Source organism: Lepidochelys olivacea, assembly GCF_965140295.1.
Source record: "Lepidochelys olivacea isolate rLepOli2 genome assembly, chromosome: 5".
NCBI classification, from domain to species: Eukaryota; Metazoa; Chordata; order Testudines; family Cheloniidae; genus Lepidochelys; species Lepidochelys olivacea.
The window spans coordinates 25,349,276-25,368,522 of record NC_140415.1 but is presented as its reverse complement, the minus strand read 5'-3'; the positions used below and the strand labels follow the sequence as shown (position 1 = coordinate 25,368,522).

Below are 19,247 nucleotides of genomic sequence, written 5' to 3'. Positions count from 1 at the left end.
AGCTATTACCAGCAGGACAGTGGGGTGGGAGGAGGTATTGTTTCATGATCTCTGTGTGTATATAATGTCTGCTGCAGTTTCCACGGTATGCATCCGATGAAGTGAGCTGTGGCTCACGAAAGCTCATGCTCAAATAAATTGGTTAGTCTCTAAGGTGCCACAAGTACTCCTTTTCTTTTTGCAAATACAGACTAACACAGCTGTTACTCTGAAATTTACATCTGTATAAAACTTTGCCAAATCAGGATGGTAGTACTTTGAATAGAGTTTGAATAGGTGTTAATGACTATACAAGATGCAAGTCAATGAACAACCAGGCCCTGTGTATAGGTGTAACTTAAATGGTGAGAGGCCAGCATTTAAGAGAAGCCTGTAGCTTGAAAAGCAACTAACAGGAGTGTACAAGAATCTGTAAGTTAAAGTAGACTTCTACCTACTTTAATTTACTTATGGTTATGTCTTCTTCTAATTCCGTCTCATATAAATTACATCAATTTAGATTTCCTTATACTCACTTCCATGTATTGTGACTAGATAGCAAGTGAAAAATCAGGAACGGGGGGAGTAATAAGTGCCTGTATAAGACAAAGCCCTGAATATCTGGACTGTCCCTATAAAAATCGGGATATCTGGTCACCCTACTTCTATGTCAGTAAGTAGTTTAAGGGTCTCTGAGCAAAAGGACATCTCACAACACATTACACATCACCTGAATTTGGCACCCCTTTCAGTTCTATTTGCATAGACTCATAAGCAAAACTGTGCTCTGAATTTTTTGCTTTGCAAATTAACTTTAGAGTTATATTTTGGTTTACCTGTTTCTCATAAGGGCATTTTGGTAACTAAACTTTGCTCTGTGAACAAGGATTGAGCTTTGTGGCAAATAGATTCCACAGGTTTGTGTGTCTTCTCTAGCCACAAGACTTGGAATTTTTGGTGGCTAGAACCCTATCAATCTTTATAGCTGTCATTTATTTACATAGGACCACAAGTGCACATAATCGTGTTTTTTTTAATTATATAACAACACGGTCACTAACCTATTTTATATGGAAGGCAGATATACAGTGATGTGCAGCAGTACAAAACACTAAAAGTACCTTTAGCCAAAAGCCTCTGTTTTCTGCAAATTACACAAAACATTTTATTTTTCTGTCATGAAACACATGGCTATTTAGTTTACTTTGAATTTTGAAAAGTGTACTTACATCTAAGTTTTTCATATTCTTTAGCATCCTCTTCTGTGCATATTTTATGCTTATTTGACCCTTTAATGTTGTTAATATTAATTTTTTTTTAAAAACCACAGCACTGTGGTTTGAGTTTATTTTTAAAAAGGTAGAAAAGAATCTGTGCATATGTAGTTTTTATACAAATGTATATAATTTGCAAATCTATCCTTGATTTACCCACTAATTTAAATATATTAGCTGTGACACTAGAAGCTAAACTTGCAATTACAAGGCTGTAGCAAAATGTTATAGAGAGCCCATCTCTTTCCTAAATTCAAATGTTTTTGCAGAAGCAGTAAGTAATCAAATGTTAGGTTTATTTTACTATAAAGCTTTCTGTGGCTTAGTTGGTCATTAAACTATCGCTCACCCTTCTGGAAACAGCTGCCTTTGAACTATTTGTTTATGAGCCTTGTTCTCCTTCTTAAAATCAGATCAAACTCTGACATGCAACAGCTGCTGCTGCTGCTAAGTATGCAAGGTTCTTAGAGTAGATTGTGTGTCAGCTTCAACTGGACTGAGAAGTTAAAGGGTTGCTTGTCTTTCTGGCAAAGAGAACCTTGAACGACCTGACTGACTGTAGCTGAAAAATCCTTACCCAAACTCTCTCCTCCCCAGTCATTACAGTCCTCTAAACCAGGGCTTCTCACCCTTTTTCTTTCTGAGGCCCCCTGACATGCTATAAAAACTGCATGGCCCACAGCAACTGTTTTTTTGCATATCCAGAAGCGTTAAAGCTGTGTTAAATTGATAGTTAAACACTTAAACACACAAACATATATGATGTAAAGTAGAAAAGGATAATATAGGTACAAAAATAAATATTATGTTCAAATATTAATATGCCTGAGCTCTGCCACCCAGGGCTGAAGCCAAAACCTGCGCCCTCCCTTGCAGGACTCCCTGTCGCATGGGGCCCCAGGCAGTTGCCCTGTTTGCTGTCTCCTAAGGCCAGCGCTGCTGAAGCCAATAGCTTTCAGCATATCATGCAGGAAAATTAACATGCTCTCTGCTCTATTTTTTAAAAAATAATTTAAAAAAAATTGTCCAAATAGCATGAGGTGAAATGACTTTTTGGGGGGGGGGGTTGGGGAGGGTATGGTCTCTAGCTTATTTTGGCAGACCCACTGAAATATGGGGTGGGGAGGGGTGTAGAACAACACCTCTAAATAGAGCAGTAACAGACCATTCTGCTTGAGGCTCCCACCAGTAACACCGACAGACCCCGGTTGTCGGCAGGCAGGATCGAACCAGGGATCTCTGGAGCTTAGTGCATGAGCCAAAAGCCAGCTGGCTATTAGCTAAGGCTTTAGAGTAGACTCATTTTTGTGTCTATTTAAGTGGTCTCAGTGCCACTAGATGGGCCAGAACACCAGACCCAGAAGGCATATGGGTTACATACCTGCTTGTAAGGCATCATTTCAGTAGGCCCATTCCCCTCCCCTGTCACTGGCAGATCAGTTTTGCCCATCCCTTTTCTTCCTCCCCACCACAATTCTCTTTGCTTTATTTCTACTCAGTCACATCTGGCCACCCTTTTCTCTGGCAATTCAGTAACTGCTGTGTCCTCAGGCTGTTCAGCCTCATAGACTTTAAGGTCAGAAAGAAACATCATGATCATTAGTCTGACCTCTTCCACATTGCAGGCCACAGAACCTCACCCACCCCTGAAATAGACCCTGAACCTCTGGCTGAGTTACTGAAGTCCTCAAATCATGGTTTAAAGATTAAAGTTACAGAGAATTCACCATTTACACTAGTTTAAACTTGCAAGTGACTCATGCCCATGCTGCAGAGGAAGCCCCCCACCCCAACACCACCACCACCCAAAAAAACAAAAAACACCAATGCAGGATCTCTGCCAATTTGACTCAGCCTGCCTCCAGCCTCTGCAGTTCTGCTTGTTAAAAGGCAAGAAACCTGACACTTGCCCAGATACAACTTTTCCCAGGCTTCTTGGCATTAGGACTTTTCCCATCCTGCCTCTGGCTGTAAATAGCAAGGGTGTTTGTTTCAGGACTGAGATGATTTGGCGCAGTAACACATGGAAGCTTGTCCAACACCTACCAGCTCAGTCCCTCACTTTTATAAAATCTAATTTTCAAATATTTAAAGGAAGTGTTTTAAGGAACCTCCTTACACAGTGAAAAATTAACTCTCTTGTCGGACATCATGCCCCTTTCTTAGAAAGCAGCTTGTTGATGAAAACGCTCTCTATGTAACAGTGGTAGGTTTTTTTAAGCATGTACAAACTCCACATACTAAAAGGGTACCAACGTGGCATTTGTTGGACTATGGGCAGTTACTCAAGAGCTGTATATCATCCTAACTTTGGTAATTAATACAGTTATAAATTTTGTTTTTTATTGTTTAAAGATCCCTGCATATAGATTGAACTTTCTTCTAAACCTTTGGGAGGGTACCACAGCTGGCCTGACCATGAGGCGAACTGAGGTGGCCTCCTCAGGTGCCAGACTGTGTGTGTGTTGTGGGGGGACGCCACTAGGACCCAGAGTGTAGAAAGGAGCCAGTTATGCCTTTAAGACTCTGATATCTTCCCTCACTCAGTCCCTGCTACCAGCCTGCTTATTTGTCCCCTTCAATCAAGTGTTGAGAGCCACTAAGCTGGCACAGAACAGCAGTCATGAGTGAAAGAAGAAAACGCCCCTCTGGGGCAGCATTCAGAAAAAGGAAGCAAGCAAAGGAAGCTTTTCTATCTAAGCAGGAAGGAGCTCTCCTGAGATACATAGACACAAATGTTCACGGTGAGCCTTCCAGCCCCGGTGAGGATGTGAGTGGTGAGGAGATGCCTGATCTTCCAGTTAGTCAGAGTGCAGGTGACCAGGAAGCTACTGCAGCATCCATATCTCCATCTTAAATCGATGTAACCCATGCACATGCCTGAAGAAAAGTGTAGATCAGAGAAGAGTGTGGTGGAGGCTCAAGAAACAGCTGCTGCTGAGTTTCCTTCCCCCTGAGGCCCTGCCCCCAGCTAGGCTGGAAGTTGCCCTGCTGTGGTAGATAGGGTGCCCAAACTCCTCCCTGCCCCCCTGTATGGAGCCCTCCTGAGCTCCTCTTTCCACAGGCAAATGGTGACTCACCGCACAGCTCTGCTCTAGTGAGTGACTCTCAAACCCCACCTCACGGGACCCTGTACTCACTCATCGTCTCAGTGGCATGAATGCCTCAAACTCCCCAGGAGCTGGGAGTCATGCCAAGGTCTTCCCAACCTTGTAGCATCACCAGCAAGAATGATTCAGTAGGCCACAGCCTTATCTCTGTGCAGTCCCCACCCCACCTGTCCTGTGACCTTCAGGTCACACCCTCAGGTGACCCATGTGCAGCCACATCCTCCTCCTCCTCATCACCTTTGGGTCCTGCCCCCAGGTGAGCCCTCCACAGCCCTAAATCTTGCCTTCATTAGATTGCCCATGTGTAACCAAGAGCGCTTGGTCCACCTAACCATCCCTGCTGGTGATGTGTGAGCCAGACTAGCCTCTGGTTGCCTCTCCCATCACTGGGCTGAGTCTGTGGGGCTAACCGGAGGTTTTGTTTCCCTGAGAGCTGGCAGCTCTGACTGTTACCTCCAAGGGGCATTCTGTGCAGCATATAGGGGCTGTTATGCCAGAGGTACTTCTTGCTGTTAACCGCAACTGGTAGCAGAGTTGACTGCTGTCCCCTCCTGTCTGTGATGCCAGGCTTTTGGGAGCCATGGCTCTGGTAGCCCCATAACCCCTGTCAGCAGCTCTACATGGAGGTTCCTTTTAGTGTGAGGAGACCCTTGGGTTTCAGCATTTCCAGACTGAGTGTTTTTTGTAAGGTTGGGTGATTGGCTCCTGCATGGGGGAGATGTCTAGCTTGCTATCTTAAGGTTTTGTCCTTCTGTCCATCGCTGTGGTATCTGAGCACCTTCCACATAAGATCAATAGCAATAAGGAAGTCCCTAGTGCCAGGCAGTCTAAGTAGGGAGTTAGATAACGGGAAGGCCTCATGGGTGGGGAGATCAGAATAGGCATTCCATAACTGATCAGTGGACTCCCTATACTTCATGAACCCATCCTGGCCTCCTGCATAGCAGCAAAGAGACAGGGAGTACACACCCCCAGGGACTGGCCCACGGTTTGAGGAGGCTGAAGAGATGGGAACTAATGATGTTGGGGGAAAGGGCCCTGATGAGGAGAGTCTGTACAGAAGGGGAAAATAAAGAAAATGCTCTTAAAAATAATGGGCAGCAAGTCCAGAGTCACTTGTTCCTGGGGTGGGGCCTTGAGAGAGTCCAGGGGATCTGGTTTGATAGGGAACTCTAACAATGCTAGGTTGTCAGGCTCGGTAACTGCAGAGTCCCTCATCACTACCCTCCTAGCAACCATAATGTTCACTTGTTATGTTGGCTTTTAAGAATGATTGGAGCTCTTTGGAGTAGGGACCATCCTTTATTCTGTATTTGTGATGTCTGTGTATTCTCGTGAAATGGAGCTCTGAACCACAGGGTGGACCCCCTCCAGAGCCAGAGAAGGAGAGATGCTGAGATTGTGGATCCCTTAAGAGCTGCCCAGGGAGCCCCACATCCTCAACCTGCCCTGGGTGGGGGGCCCAAAAGCAGCCCCCAGCCCATGTCTCTGCCCCCCCAGAGCATGCCACCCAAGGCAGGTTGAAGATCCAGGGCTCCCCCCAGCAGCCTTAGGCTCTCTCAGCAGCTCTTACCATGGCCTGGCTCCAGCTTCTGGCCAGGCCAGTGGGCAGGACCTTGGGTAGGAAGGGGAGGAGCCCCATGGCAGCAGGTGTATGGGGCCCAAATGTTCTTTGTGCCCAGAGCCCCAATAAATCTTAATCCACCTCTGGTAATTTGCTAAATTTTGTTTCTGCTGATAGAGAAGATAAAGAATGTGACATCTTCAAGAGTACCATCAAACGGAGCCATCTGTACCAAGTTAGTCTTTGATAAGTATAGCTGTTTGTATTATAAATGCCACATCATTCTTAGTGCTTATATAGTTTTATTGAGATGGCTAGGTAGTGTGGCTATAGACATTTAAATCTTTAATAAATTACACCTAAAATATAAGGACCAATTACTGATGACATCTGGTTACATTTTTTTTTCCCCAGATTCCAGTATGACATCAGGAGCTGCTTCCCCCACATTTTGCACAGGAGGAGAAAGAAAAGCAAAAGGGAGAAGATAATGATGTGGTAGGACAGCTATCTGCCATGAAAGTATTTGCCATGTGTTGTTAAAAGAAACATTTAAAAGGAATACCACATTTTTATTTGACAAAGTACTATTAAAATTTGTTTAAATAAAATGTTTTAATATATTGTACTTTTATACAGGGATCTCAAAATGCTTGTTATACAATTAACTAAGCCTACAACACCCTGTATCGTTGTGGTGTTCTACCCTTTTTACAAAAAAGTTTTGGTGCTTGACATTATTAAGGCCATTTTGACGAAGGTCCACTAATTTGGGGTTGCTCAGTTCCTGAGTGCCAAACTTGAGACATCTAGGACCTGATTTTTAAAGTAAAGAACATATGCAAGGGAAAGATGAAAACTCTGTAAACAATATGGAGAGTTTCCTGCATTACTTTGTTGAAAGGAAAAGACACAGAAATGAGGAGGGAAGAGGGAAACTCAGAGAATTTATAGGAGTCAAGTTAGATGAAAACTGATCTCATACTTGAGTTCATACTCCCAGCCGCAAATGATTATATGTAGGGACAGTGGGTCCAGTGTAAGCCAAAGATGGCTTCAGAATTCACAGGTAAAAATGTGAATCTTCACCTTTTTTTTACACACAAACCACTATTTCATCAAATGAAGTAGAAAAGCAAAATAAAGATACAGAATGATCTGAAGTAAGAGTGAGCATTTTAGTGCAAATAGTTGCAGATTTTTTTTCTCAATTTTTTCTCAATCTCTGGTAATATGTTACACTCCATGAGGATGCTGTGATTCACACAACTTTCAATTGCTACATAAATCAAACAGCCAAAAAACAGTAGTTGGATCGATTTAATTTAGAATGTTAAGTAGCTGGCACACGATAATAGTTGTGAGCATGTGCGTCATTAAGACTTAATCATTGTTCTTGGTACAACAAAAAAGGACACATTAGAAGTCATGTATCAGAGGGGTAGCCGTATTAGTCTGGATCTGTAAAGGTGGCAGAGACCTGTGGCACCTTATAGACTAACAGATGTATTGAAGCATAAGCTTTCGTGGGTGAATACCCACTTCGTCGGATGCACTGACGAAAGCTTATGCTCCAATACATCTGTTAGTCTATAAGGTGCCACAGGACTCTTTGCCATTAAAAGTCATGTTTCAAATAGTTGTTAATAAATGAACTACTCCAACCTAGTCTCCTAAAATGTACCACTATCCTTGGAGTTATCTTGCCAGCTTTGAAGATCATGCAGTATTGTGCTGTAATCCCAGAAATACTACATTGTGCGTAACTTCTGCACATTAATGCACGTCTCCAACAGAGAACTAACTAGGATATGAGTTTCAACACAAGTCCTGTTGCATGTAATTGATTTCCTTTTCAACACTGTGAAGGTTTAGTTCTTTCTAGGAGATGTAATTATTAACAAGTTTCAGCTGGGTCACTTTATTGAAGGATGAAAACCTATTGGAATGCCAAAAGAGTTATAACTGTATGGTTCTATAATTCAAAGTAGTTTGCAGAATATGGCAAGACTAACAGATCCTAAGATTAATCAGAAATGACAGATGATTGAAAGATTAGTACTGTAGTCTCTGTATCAGCCAGCAGTCAAAGGACTCTAAAATTTCTTTGATCATATATTCTTAGATCATGACGTGTATTACCTGGTCATCATGGTTTTAATCTTCTGTGGAAAAAAAAATATGGCATGATATGCTAATTCCTAGTCAGCATCACAAAACCCACCTATAATTTTAGTACAACTGTCAGTATCTGGTCAAGAGAGGCCCAGGTCAGGAATGGGAGGGGCTTTGTGTATTATGAGTGAGGTGCAGTACTGCAAAACTTGCACATCACTTGTCCGCACTTTCATGAGGACCAAAAATAAATAAATCACCAAGCCACATATCAATGAAAAGGTCAAGGTCCTGGAAAAGTGAGCTGAGACTGTTCTGCCATGTGATAGACAGGAACTCTGAGCTACATAGAACTCTTCTTCAGTCTGGGAAAGGTACTCAGGGTGTCACAGCTAAATAAAAGATTGAACAGATAGTTTAGCATAAGTAATTAGTACATATTTTAAGGCAGTAGCTCTCAACCTTTCCAGACTTCGGTACCCCTTTCAGGAGTCTGATTTGTCTTGGGTAACTGCTAAGTTTCACCTCACTTAAAAACTACTTGCTTACAAAATTCGTGTGCTGTGACACTTTTGTATTTTTATGTCCATTACTGAAAAATTGCTTACTTTCTCATTTTTGCCATATAATTATAAAATAAATCAATTGGAATATGAATATTGTACTCACAGTTCAGCATATAGCAGGGATGGCCAAACTTACTGACCCTCCGTATACGATAATCTTCAGAAGTTCGAGAGCGGGGGCACACCTGCCGAGGCTCGGGGCTTTAGGTCTGTGGGAGGCGCCTGCCAGGGCTCGGGGCTTCACAGAACTGAAACTGCTTTAGTGGCACTGATGGATGATCATTTGTCAATGGATGAAGGACAGACATCCATTCTCATCCTCCTGGACCCCTCTGAAGTGTCTGACAGGTAAGCATGAGATACTGCAGTCTTGCCTAAGAGAGGTGTCAGGAGTCCAGGGTAATGTGATAAAAAGGTTTAAGTTCTTCCTGGAGAACTGCACCCAGAGAGTAGTAATGGGAAATCTCACCTACACCACCAGACCCTTGTCTAGTCTATCTTCATGCAAACTCTATATAAACTGCTCAGATGACATGGAATGAAGTGCCAGCAATATGCAGCTCTATCTGTCCTTCCTCACATACTATCAAGATTGCCCAGTGCTTGGATGATCTCTACTGATGGATGAAGAACAGCTGGCTGAAGTGGAACTCAAACAAAACAGGTGATGCTGGTGGATAGAGGAAAATATTCTGAGGGGTTTGCAGCCATGGTGCAGTCTCCTTTGAATAAAGATTCACACACACAATCAATTCATTGCATAGTCTTGAATTCTTCATTGTTGCTAATGAGTAATACTTTTTTACCACTTCTGGTGGGCTAGGGGACTCCATCCCACCCTAGTAGATGAAGACCTGGCCTCAGGTATTCATGCCTGTGGCAGGGTGGACTAGGTCCAGAGGCTCCTTACTGGAGGCCTTGTGGCCCTGCATCACCCTGCCCCAGAATAGAGCAGAGAGAAGTCCTCTAGACAGCCTAGAGTGGCTGCAGAGGAGTGATCAATAAGGGGCCAGAAGGGCCAGATAAAAGGACAGCAGCAGAGCAGCACCTTCAGTTGCTGTGTGGAGCTTGATGAGGGAGGCCTGGGTGCCTGGCTGGCTAAAGGAGCAGCAGGTCAAAGACAGCTCACTGTAGAGAGCTCGCCAGGCAGAACTGAGCCCAGGGAAGGGTGCCAAAGACCAGGTGCCTGGCTGGCTGGATAGAGTAGCAGCAGGACCATGAAAAGGTCAGTGTGGGCAGGCTGAGCCCAGGACCTGGCCAGATCAGGCGAGGGTACTGAGATCAGCCCTGATGGTCTGGTTGCAGACTGAGCCTAGGGAGGGCTGCTGAAAAGGATGCCAGATAAGGGTACTGAGATGGCCCTGGCTGTGTAGTTGAAGAAGGCAGTGCCTTGGGGAAGAAGCCTTAGAGCTACAGCCCCATACCAGGGCTGAGAAAGAACTTGGACTTGAAGGGAGAACGGTGTATGCGGCTCGGCCAGAGGGCTGAGTTGCTGAAGACCCACCAAGAGAACCATCAGCTTGGGGTGTGCTTGCGAGAGGTAGATGCAACCCTGATATAAGAACTAACACCAAAAGCAGGCTTATGCCTAACTGAGAGAAAGGGGGCCATCCACAACAGGTGGGTGTCCTCCTCCTGAAAAAGAACTGTGATGACAGGTATACTGACCAGAGAAAAGGGGGTACGCACGAGAGGCGGGTGCTACCCTATTACAATGCTTTCGTCTCCTCTCAGCTGCACTACAGCAATGTGATATACCTGAGCATGCTTCAGTGCTCAGGAAACACAAACTAGCACAGAATGCTGCAGCGTATCTTCTCAGTAACAGGCTACCATGAGCACATCACACCTGTCCTCCCCTCTTAGCATTGGGTTCCCATAGAATTTTGAATCAAATTGAAGGCCTCGGTCCTTATCTTCAAACTACTCCATAGCATGGACCCAGGCTTTCTAAAAGACTGTCTAAAGCTCCAGGACAAAGACAGTGGTTGACCACTTTGCTGCTCTGGCATAATAGAACTCTCAACGAGAAGGGTAAAGCTTGTCCATGCAGGAGATGGAACCATCTCCAGGGGTGGTCCAAGACTGGAATAAACTCCCTTAGGAACTAAGGACCATCACAAACCTCACCACTTTCCGCTCCATGCAGAAGGCACATTTCTTTGACCTCCTCTTCTTGAATGTAAATACATAGCAACAGGTTTATTTATTAATAATAAAAACAAAACCTACCCAAACAAGACACTCCACTGCAGACACTTCTCTCTTAGGGGAGAGGATGAGAGAACAAACAACACGGGACAGCTGTGTAGTTGTAGAACTGACAGACCCCAGTCATCGGCGAGATTGAAACTGGGATCGCTGGAGCTTAATGCATGAGCCTCTACTGCATGAGCTAAAAGCCATATGGCTGTTAACTAAAGCTTTAGAGCAAACTCATTACTTTTTTTTTTTGTCTCTGTGCCACTAGATGGGACAGAACACCACACCCAGGAAGTGTGTGGGCTACAAAGTGACATTGTTTAATACACTACTGGAAGGCACTCCTATATGATGGTGCTAAAACCCTGTATAGAATAGATTTTTTGTCCTTGAGTAAAGCTGATTCTCTCCAGACTTTGCATACTACTTTGGTAAACTTGCAGAGCTTTTAAGCTATCTAAATCTGATTGGTTTGTCTGATAGAGCTTAAAAATGAACATTGTAAGTGCTATAGACAGTTCTTGCTCACTTTGGTCTGGTGTGTTTGTGACCCATTTGGGGGAAAATCAGTCAGCCACAGCCAACTCCTGTTTTAGCCTTCTACTCAGGCTCTCTTATTCATCTGCCACATAAACACAACAAATATGGAAAAGTAACAAAAGTGATAGTCCTGACCTGGACTAATACTGCAGGGTCCCCTATCCCCCAGTAGCTGAAGGGTCTCAGCCAGAAGGACTACAGGACCTACCTCCCCCTTCAGACTTCTGCCCCTCCTTCCCCTTACAGCTGGGAATCCGAGCTAGTCATTAGCTGCTTCTCAGCTAGATCAGCTGGTTCCCTAACACCTACCTACTGGGCTTCTCCTTAGGCCAGTGCTTTCTGCAATCTGGCTGTGCAGGCTCTTAAAGGGGCAGACCACCCTACTCCACTCCCCTTGTAAGAATAAAGCTTTCAAGCTCTGTAGATTGTGCCAAGCTCCACAGTCCATGGTTGCAGACCATATATGCATCCTCAGACATCATATGGTGGTTATACTTACAGCTGGTTAGGAATTTTTCAGAGCATTTTTAATTTTGGAGAGTGGGGGTCAGGGCCGGCCCACAACATTTTGGCACCTGAGGTGGGGAGCTCAAATGATGGCCCCATGCCCCCTCGCTTAGGCCAAAACATTGAAAGGTCTCAATTCTGCCTTCTTCCTGTTCTACCCTTATCATGGTACTGTTTTGCTACCCACCTCAATAAAGGAGAACTAACAACTTAAAATGCCTTGTTCAAAAATTTTAAGTAACATTTAACTTTCAAACACCTGAACAGCAAATGTAACTTTTCTTGTCTGCATAGTAAACACTGGCATTTTTATCTGTTTGAATAATCAATGTGGTGCCTTCTTGGTTGCAAAGATTTGAACTGCTTCCTGAACGTCCACAGTCTGGGCCAGCTCATGCTCTATTGAGATGGTTGCAAGGCCGACCAGCCTCTTCTGTGTCATTGTGGAGCGTAGGTGTTTTATTAACTTCAGCTTGGAGAAGCTGCGTTCTCCACTGACAACTGTTACAGGAAGTGTTAGAAGTATGCACTGAGCAACAAAAGCATTTGGAAAGAGGGCGGTCATCTTATTTGTGCACATATATTCCAGAACAGCCTTTGGAGTTGATCCTGCTGAAATGTATCTTGAAAGAGCTTTCAGTTCATCACCTAAATCACTCGCATCAACATCATGCATGTCATCATGTGTCCACACTGTCTCTAGTGCCCTGCATTGCTGGTATAGGTCTTCTTCAGGTATAGTGAGGAGTTTTGGAATATCATACAACATCCCAAATACACTGCTGTGTTCCTTGAGCTGCATGAAATGTTCTTCAGCTGACTGTATTGCACAATCTAGCACCTGGTTAAAGAATTCAACTTTGAATTGTTGTTTGGGGTCTCTTATGGGATTATCCTGTGCCTCGTAATCAAAATGTCTTCATCTTCTGTGACTCTTGTATTCTTGAATGGGTGGGAAAATAGCTTCAGTGTGAAGTTCCTCTGCCAACTTCTTTGCACTCTTCAGAATGTTTTGAAATCCCTCATCCAACCGGTAAGACTGTAGGTATGACTTTGCTTTGTCCATTTGTTCCATTGCTCCAGATACATCAAGGTCAACACCTTGGAGTCTCTTGCTTACAACATTTATTTCAAATAGTATGTCATGCCACAACACTAAGCCACACAGAAATTTGAAGTTATGTATGTTTCTGGTGATTCCATTTCCCCCTGCCACTGTTCTCCCACAAACAGTTCCTGTCATAGCATTATCCTCCATAATGGCAACTATGGCATCATCTGTCTTCCCAATTTGGTGTTTGATAGGCTTTGTCGCCTCCACTTGACTTTCCCATTGTGTGGCACTCAGTGGTTTCAGTGTCAGAGAGGATGTTCCCAGATGTTGCTTCAAAATTTGCCATCGATGAGTTGATGCAGAGAAAATACACAGATGCTTTGAATTACATTAAAAACTTCAGCAGCCTCACTAGAAGCTGATGCTGCATCACTGACCACCAAGTTCAATGAATGAGAACTGCATGGGACAAAAAAAGCTCAAGGGTTTAACTCTCGGATCCGTGTCTGCACTCCTCTGTTCTTTCCTCTCATGTTGGCACCATTATCGTAGCCCTGGCCTCTCATGTCAGCTATCGCAAGTCCCGTACCTTCCAGCTTTTTAAGAAGCATATTTGTCATACCAGCTCCTGTAGTATCATCAATGTCAATAAATTCTAGAAAATGCCCTCTGACAGTCACCATTGCAGGGACATTTTCACTAGGTTAAGTTGTTGTTACAAAACGCATCATTAAAGTCATTTCTTCCGTATGGCTGATGTCAGCTCTGCAGTCCAGAATAACAGAGTAATATCTTACTGACTTCAGATCTGCCACAATCTTCTGTTTGACTTTTGTTGCCAGTAATTGTATGATCTCATTTTGAATTGTTTTTCCAAGGTAGTGGTGTGTGTACATTTCTTGGGTGGTGACTCTTAAGATGCTCCTGGAGTACAGCATCAAACTCAGCCATCAGCTCCACAATTTTAAGGAAGTTTCCATTGTTTGGCACATATAGCTGATCTGAAGTGCCACGCAGTGCTAGGTTTTGGGTAGCAAGCATTCTCACAATGGCAATGAGCCTTTTCAGAACATTTTTCCAGTGAAGAGACTCTGGTGCAATCGTCTCTTGATGCTGATCATCTATGGTGGCCTTTAACCCTTAGTCTCATCTCAAGCTCTTTTCACCTATGAAATGCGCTCTGGTGAATGGCTGTCTTCTCATGGCATGCCAGATTTCTAGCCAGATTTTTCCAGTCCTTTGTTCCTGTAGCACCCAGTGTGGCTGGAACAGTAGACTGGAAGAGTCTACAACAAAAACAGTATGCAGCATTCTGGGTTTTTGAGTACATAAGCCATGGCTTCTCCACTTTTTCACCATTGGGGATTTCACACCAGTAATGTGTTGGATGGAAACTTCTGTTTTCATTGTCTTTGGGGAACATGAAGTTTTTCCACTTGCTGTGGCCCATGCAGTACAAGCAAGTGCCTCAGGCTACTGCTCAAGTGGGTCCACAGTGCTGGATCATCTAGACTTAAGGAACTAAACTCAGCAGCAGCTGTTTCTTGCGCCTCCACCACACTCTTCTCTGATCTACACTTTTCCACAGGCATGTCCATGGGTTACATCCAATTAAGATGGAGATATGGATGCTCCAGTAGCTGCCTGGTCACCTGCACTCTGACTAACTGGAAGATCAGGCATCTCTTCACCACTCACATCCTCACTGGGGCCGGAAGGCTCACCGTGAACATTTGTGTCTATGTATCTCAGGAGAGCTCCTTCCTGTTTAGATAGAAAAGCTTCCTTTGCTTGCTTCCTTTTTCTGAATGCTGCCCCAGAGGGGCGTTTTCTTCTTTCACTCATGACTGCTGTTCTGTGCCAGCTATAGTGGCTCTCAACAACACAAGATAACTGGCTCTGTGGATCAGGGGAAAGCAGTGGACGTGTTGTTCCTTGACTTTAGCAAAGCTTTTGACACAGTCTCCCAAAGTATGCTTGCCAGCAAGTTAAAGAAGTATGGGCTGGATGAATGGACTATAAGGTGGATAGAAAGCTGGCTAGATCGTCAGGCTCAACAGGTAGAGACCAATGGCTCCATGTCTAGTTGGCAGCCGGTATCAAGTGGAGTGCCCCAAGGGTCGGTCCTCAGGCCGGTTTTGTTCAATATCTTCATAAATAATCTGGAGGATGGTGTGGATTGCACCCTCAGCAAGTTTGCAGATGACTCTAAACTGAGAGGAGAGGTAGATACGCTGGAGGGTAGGGATAGGATACAGAAGGCCCTAGACAAATTAGAGGATTGGTCCAAAAGAAATCTGATGAGGTTCAACAAGGACAAGTGCAGAGTCCTTCACTTAGGACGGAAGAATCCCATGTACTGCTACAGACTAGGGACCGAATGGCTAGGCAGCTGTTCTGCAGAAAAGGACCTAGGGGTTACAGTGGACGAGAAGCTGTATATGAGTCAACAGCATGCCCTTGTTGCCAAGAAGGCCAATGGCATTTTGGGCTGTATAAGTAGGGGCATTGCCAGCAGATCGAGGGACGTGATTGTTCCCCTCTATTCGACATTGGTGAGGCCTCATCTGGAGCACTGTGCCCAGTTTTGAGCCCCACACTACAAGAAGGATGTGGAAAAATTGGAAAGAGTCCAGCGGAGGACAACAAAAATGATTCGGGGACTGGAACACATGACTTCTGAAGAGAGGCTGAGGGAACTAGGATTGTTTAGTCTGCGGAAGAGAAGAATGAGGGGAGATTTGATAGCTGCTTTCAAGTACCTGAAAGGGGGTTCCAAAGAGGATGGATCTAGACTGTTCTCAGTGGTAGCTGATGACAGAACAAGGAGTAATGGTCTCAAGTTGCTGTGGGGGAGGTTTAGGTTGGATATTAGGAAAAACTTTTTCACTAGGAGGGTGGTGAAACACTGGAATGCGTTACCTACGGAGGTGGTGGAATCTCCTTCCTTAGAAGTTTTTAAGGTCAGGCTTGACAAAGCCCTGGCTGGGATGATTTAGTTGGGGATTGGTCCTGCTTTGAGCAGGGGGTTGGACTAGATGACCTCCTGAGGTCCCTTCCAACCCTGATATTCTATGATTCTATGATTGAAGGGGACAAATAAGCAGGCTGGTAGCAGGGCCTGAGTGAGGGAAGATATCAGTGTCTTAAGGGCCTAACTGGCTCCTACTACTTAGTTGACTGCCTGTTCTCCTCAAGTGCATTCAGGGAAGCAGCAGGAAAAAGGAAGCTCCCTGAGAAGCTGGTGTTAATCAGTCCAGGCTCCTGGGGATGCTAGAGAGGTACATAAGAGGCTCCTCCTCCTCCTCTCTCTCCCTGCAGCTCCTGCTGCTTTCTGTTATTCCCTCTCACCTTTTCTCCTGCCTGCTTGTTATGTCTCTTGTGCCCTCCTTCCTCCAGCACAGCACTCCACCATCTCTGTGCATCTAGAGCAGAGAGAATACATATGCACCAGCAGCAGACACAATTTTCTACACTCTGGGTCCTAGTGACGCCCCCCTCCCCCCCCCCCCCCGCAACACACATACAGTCTGGCACGTGAGGCGGTCGCCTCAGTTTGCCTCATGGTAAGGCCAGCCCTGGTGGGGGTGGTGTCAAAAATGCCACTTAGTCAAAACTAAACTGCATCAGGTAAAGCAGGGAACTGAACCTGTGTCACTCATATCTTGGACAACTGCCCTAGCCTGTGGTCTATTAGCTACTCTGAGCACTTTGCCATAGTAAAACTTTGAAAGGTCTTGTTTTCATCCCACTGCTGAACAAAACCAAATACTGAAACCTCTAAACTTTTCATGAGATAGATTTTTTGTTTTCTAGCCAGTTATGATCTCTGTGGAATAGAAACTTAACAAAATTTTGTAGAAATGGTTAAATTAGGCCTGTGCATTAGTTTTCATTGGTGCTTAATGTATAAAGTACATCTGCATTTTTTTTTGCTAAAGATATGTTTTGAGTTATGCGTGAAAATAACTTTCCATTTAAAAAAACCTTAGAAACTTTTTGAAGTCCCTTAAATGGAATTCAAATTCTTCTCTCTTTCATGTATAGCAAAAGTGGAAACAAGATAATATAGTACATCTGTTACATTTCTGGTTCTTATTATGGCTTCAGTTCTTTTTTTAATCTTCTCCAAGGGAATGTGAGTTTCAATTGTTTCTTCTCAAGATGAATTTCTCTCCTCCACCCCCACCACTATTTTGCACCATAATAAATCATCTTTGTTGTGAGCTTATACACTGTATTGCAGAAAATGACATATCATTTTCAACTCTGTATTTTTTGTATTGTATCCCAAAGCTTGCACCATGTCATGCCATGCCCCTGTTTGAATCCCTCCCATAACCTTCCACATTAAGCTTCTACTTCTCTTCAGGACTGCACATCTCCTTTCCTGCTTCCATCTCTAATCTCATTTCTTCCTGCTCTCCTTCTTGCTTTCTTCATTCAATCCAAGCCATGTTCCTGTCATCTTCCTTATCCATTTCCCATTCCCTGAGTCAAGTGCCTACTTTCAAGAGCATCCAGTAACCATTTTGAGGACTAAAGGGGGCAGTTCTGTGGACCACCACTAGAGGGTTTATTGAGTTGTCTCTGTCTATGTGGGTGTCCTTCCAATTCTAGACACTGACTGGGGAACAAACATCAACCCACATAAGTTTACAATTTTAAATAATTTATTAACTAAACTAAATAACTAAGCAAAATACATGTAACAGATATGGCAATATTCTGGCCAAAGCTTATTGGATTAAATTAAATCTTACTGTATTAAATTTATGTATCATTGCGGGCCGGGAATTTTTATGTAATTTCATGGGAGAGGATGAGCCACAGCCTTCCAGGAACTGAAAACAGTGTGTGTGCGGCGGGGGCGATTAGGCAAATTCACTTAAGTTGTAACGCCTCCCGAGGAGCACCTCCACTTGGCGAATCTTGCGTATATTCCTCTGTTCTATTCATTCCCTCTGAAGCATCTGGCAACTTCCCACTGTCAGAAGACAGGATCCTTGGCTAGATGAACCATTGGTCTGTCCCACTATGGCCATTCTTAGCTCTTGGGTACTGGTTCAAACTGAATTCTGTAGAGACCAGCAGACAAAGAAAGGACTCTTGGATAAATAACCTGAATTTAAACGGACTCAGGGCCTTCATTCTGATCCAGAAAATGGACAGGACCTTCTGTCCAAGGGTGGGGGCAGTCTTTAGGGAAGGGCTGGAAGTAATGACACCAACCAGAGCCCTTGTGGTGCTGGGGGGTGGGGTGATCTCTGGTAAGCTTATTAGCATGTGTATTGTTTTTCATATGTTTTTTCTGTAATGCTTTTGCCTTAAGAATAAACCTTCTTGGTTTTGTTTTCTTTTTTCCAGTTTTTATTAGTAGAGGGATGCCTCTGCCTCAGCATCCTTGCACTTCTTGTTTTTAGACTCCAGCAGGTTTATACTCTTACAATGTGATAGTTGCAACTCTTATAGTTTCATTTGGCTTCAGGAGGCTGTTGGCTGGTTGAAAGATTGGCTAGTGGTTTTCTTGGCTCAGCTGGATAACGCTGATGGACAGGGCTGGCTGGACATATGACTCCTGTGCCAAATCATATTTAGAAAGCTTGTCCTTAACATTTGGTCTGAGTTAACAGTAACCACATAGTCATCGTTTCCATCTTAGGCTCAAAACATGCTGGGCAAAATTAATCCCTGGTGCAAGTCCACTGAAGTCTTATATTAGCATGAGGGATGACTCCTGTTTCCATTCTATTAGTATAAAGCTTTTCTTTTCCATAACAAACTCTTTGCCTTGATTGCATCCTTCTGGATGTGATTTTTTGTTTTGTGCAAAATAAAGCACATAAATACAGGGAAATGAAACTTTGTAGTGGTAGAAAAATCAAATGCAAAGTACTGACATTTCTGCCACCACTTTTAATTAAAAATGTGTCCAATTACAAAGAAAGAGTCCTTGTTTGAAGCAAAAGCTGTAGTTCACATAATTGCACATACTATATAATGTATAGTCATTACCATAACGAAAAATCCATCATTTCTATTCTGAAGCTGTTGAGGGGCCCTAATTAAGTGGGCCTGCCAGCAGCTTCAATTCATGCACCTTTCAAAGAAAATTATACCCTATATTCAGTAAGGAAATTGTGCTGTTGTTTTTTTCAGTCTGCCACTTACAGATTTCTTAACAGAACGTGAACAGATGTTCTTCTTATTTAAAGCAAAGCAAATTTTGTAATACTTTCAAGAAAGCACGAGGTAACGCAAAATCATTCATGTTTCAGAGTAGCAGCCGTGTTAGTCTGTATACGCAAAAAGAATCATAGAGGTCATCTAGTCCAA

General features: G+C 43.8%; 1 protein-coding gene across 7 annotated transcripts in view; it reads left to right on the top strand.

Annotated features, from left to right (window-relative positions):
• Positions 1–19,247, top strand: part of PRLR (prolactin receptor) — a 318,467-nt gene that overhangs the window by 98,067 nt on the left and 201,153 nt on the right. For all 7 annotated transcript variants that reach the window (XM_084628839.1, XM_084628836.1, XM_084628834.1 and 4 more), the window contains one exon: positions 6,342–6,425. The gene's annotated coding sequence lies outside the window, so the exon portion shown is untranslated. The remainder of the gene's footprint in view (positions 1–6,341; positions 6,426–19,247) is intronic.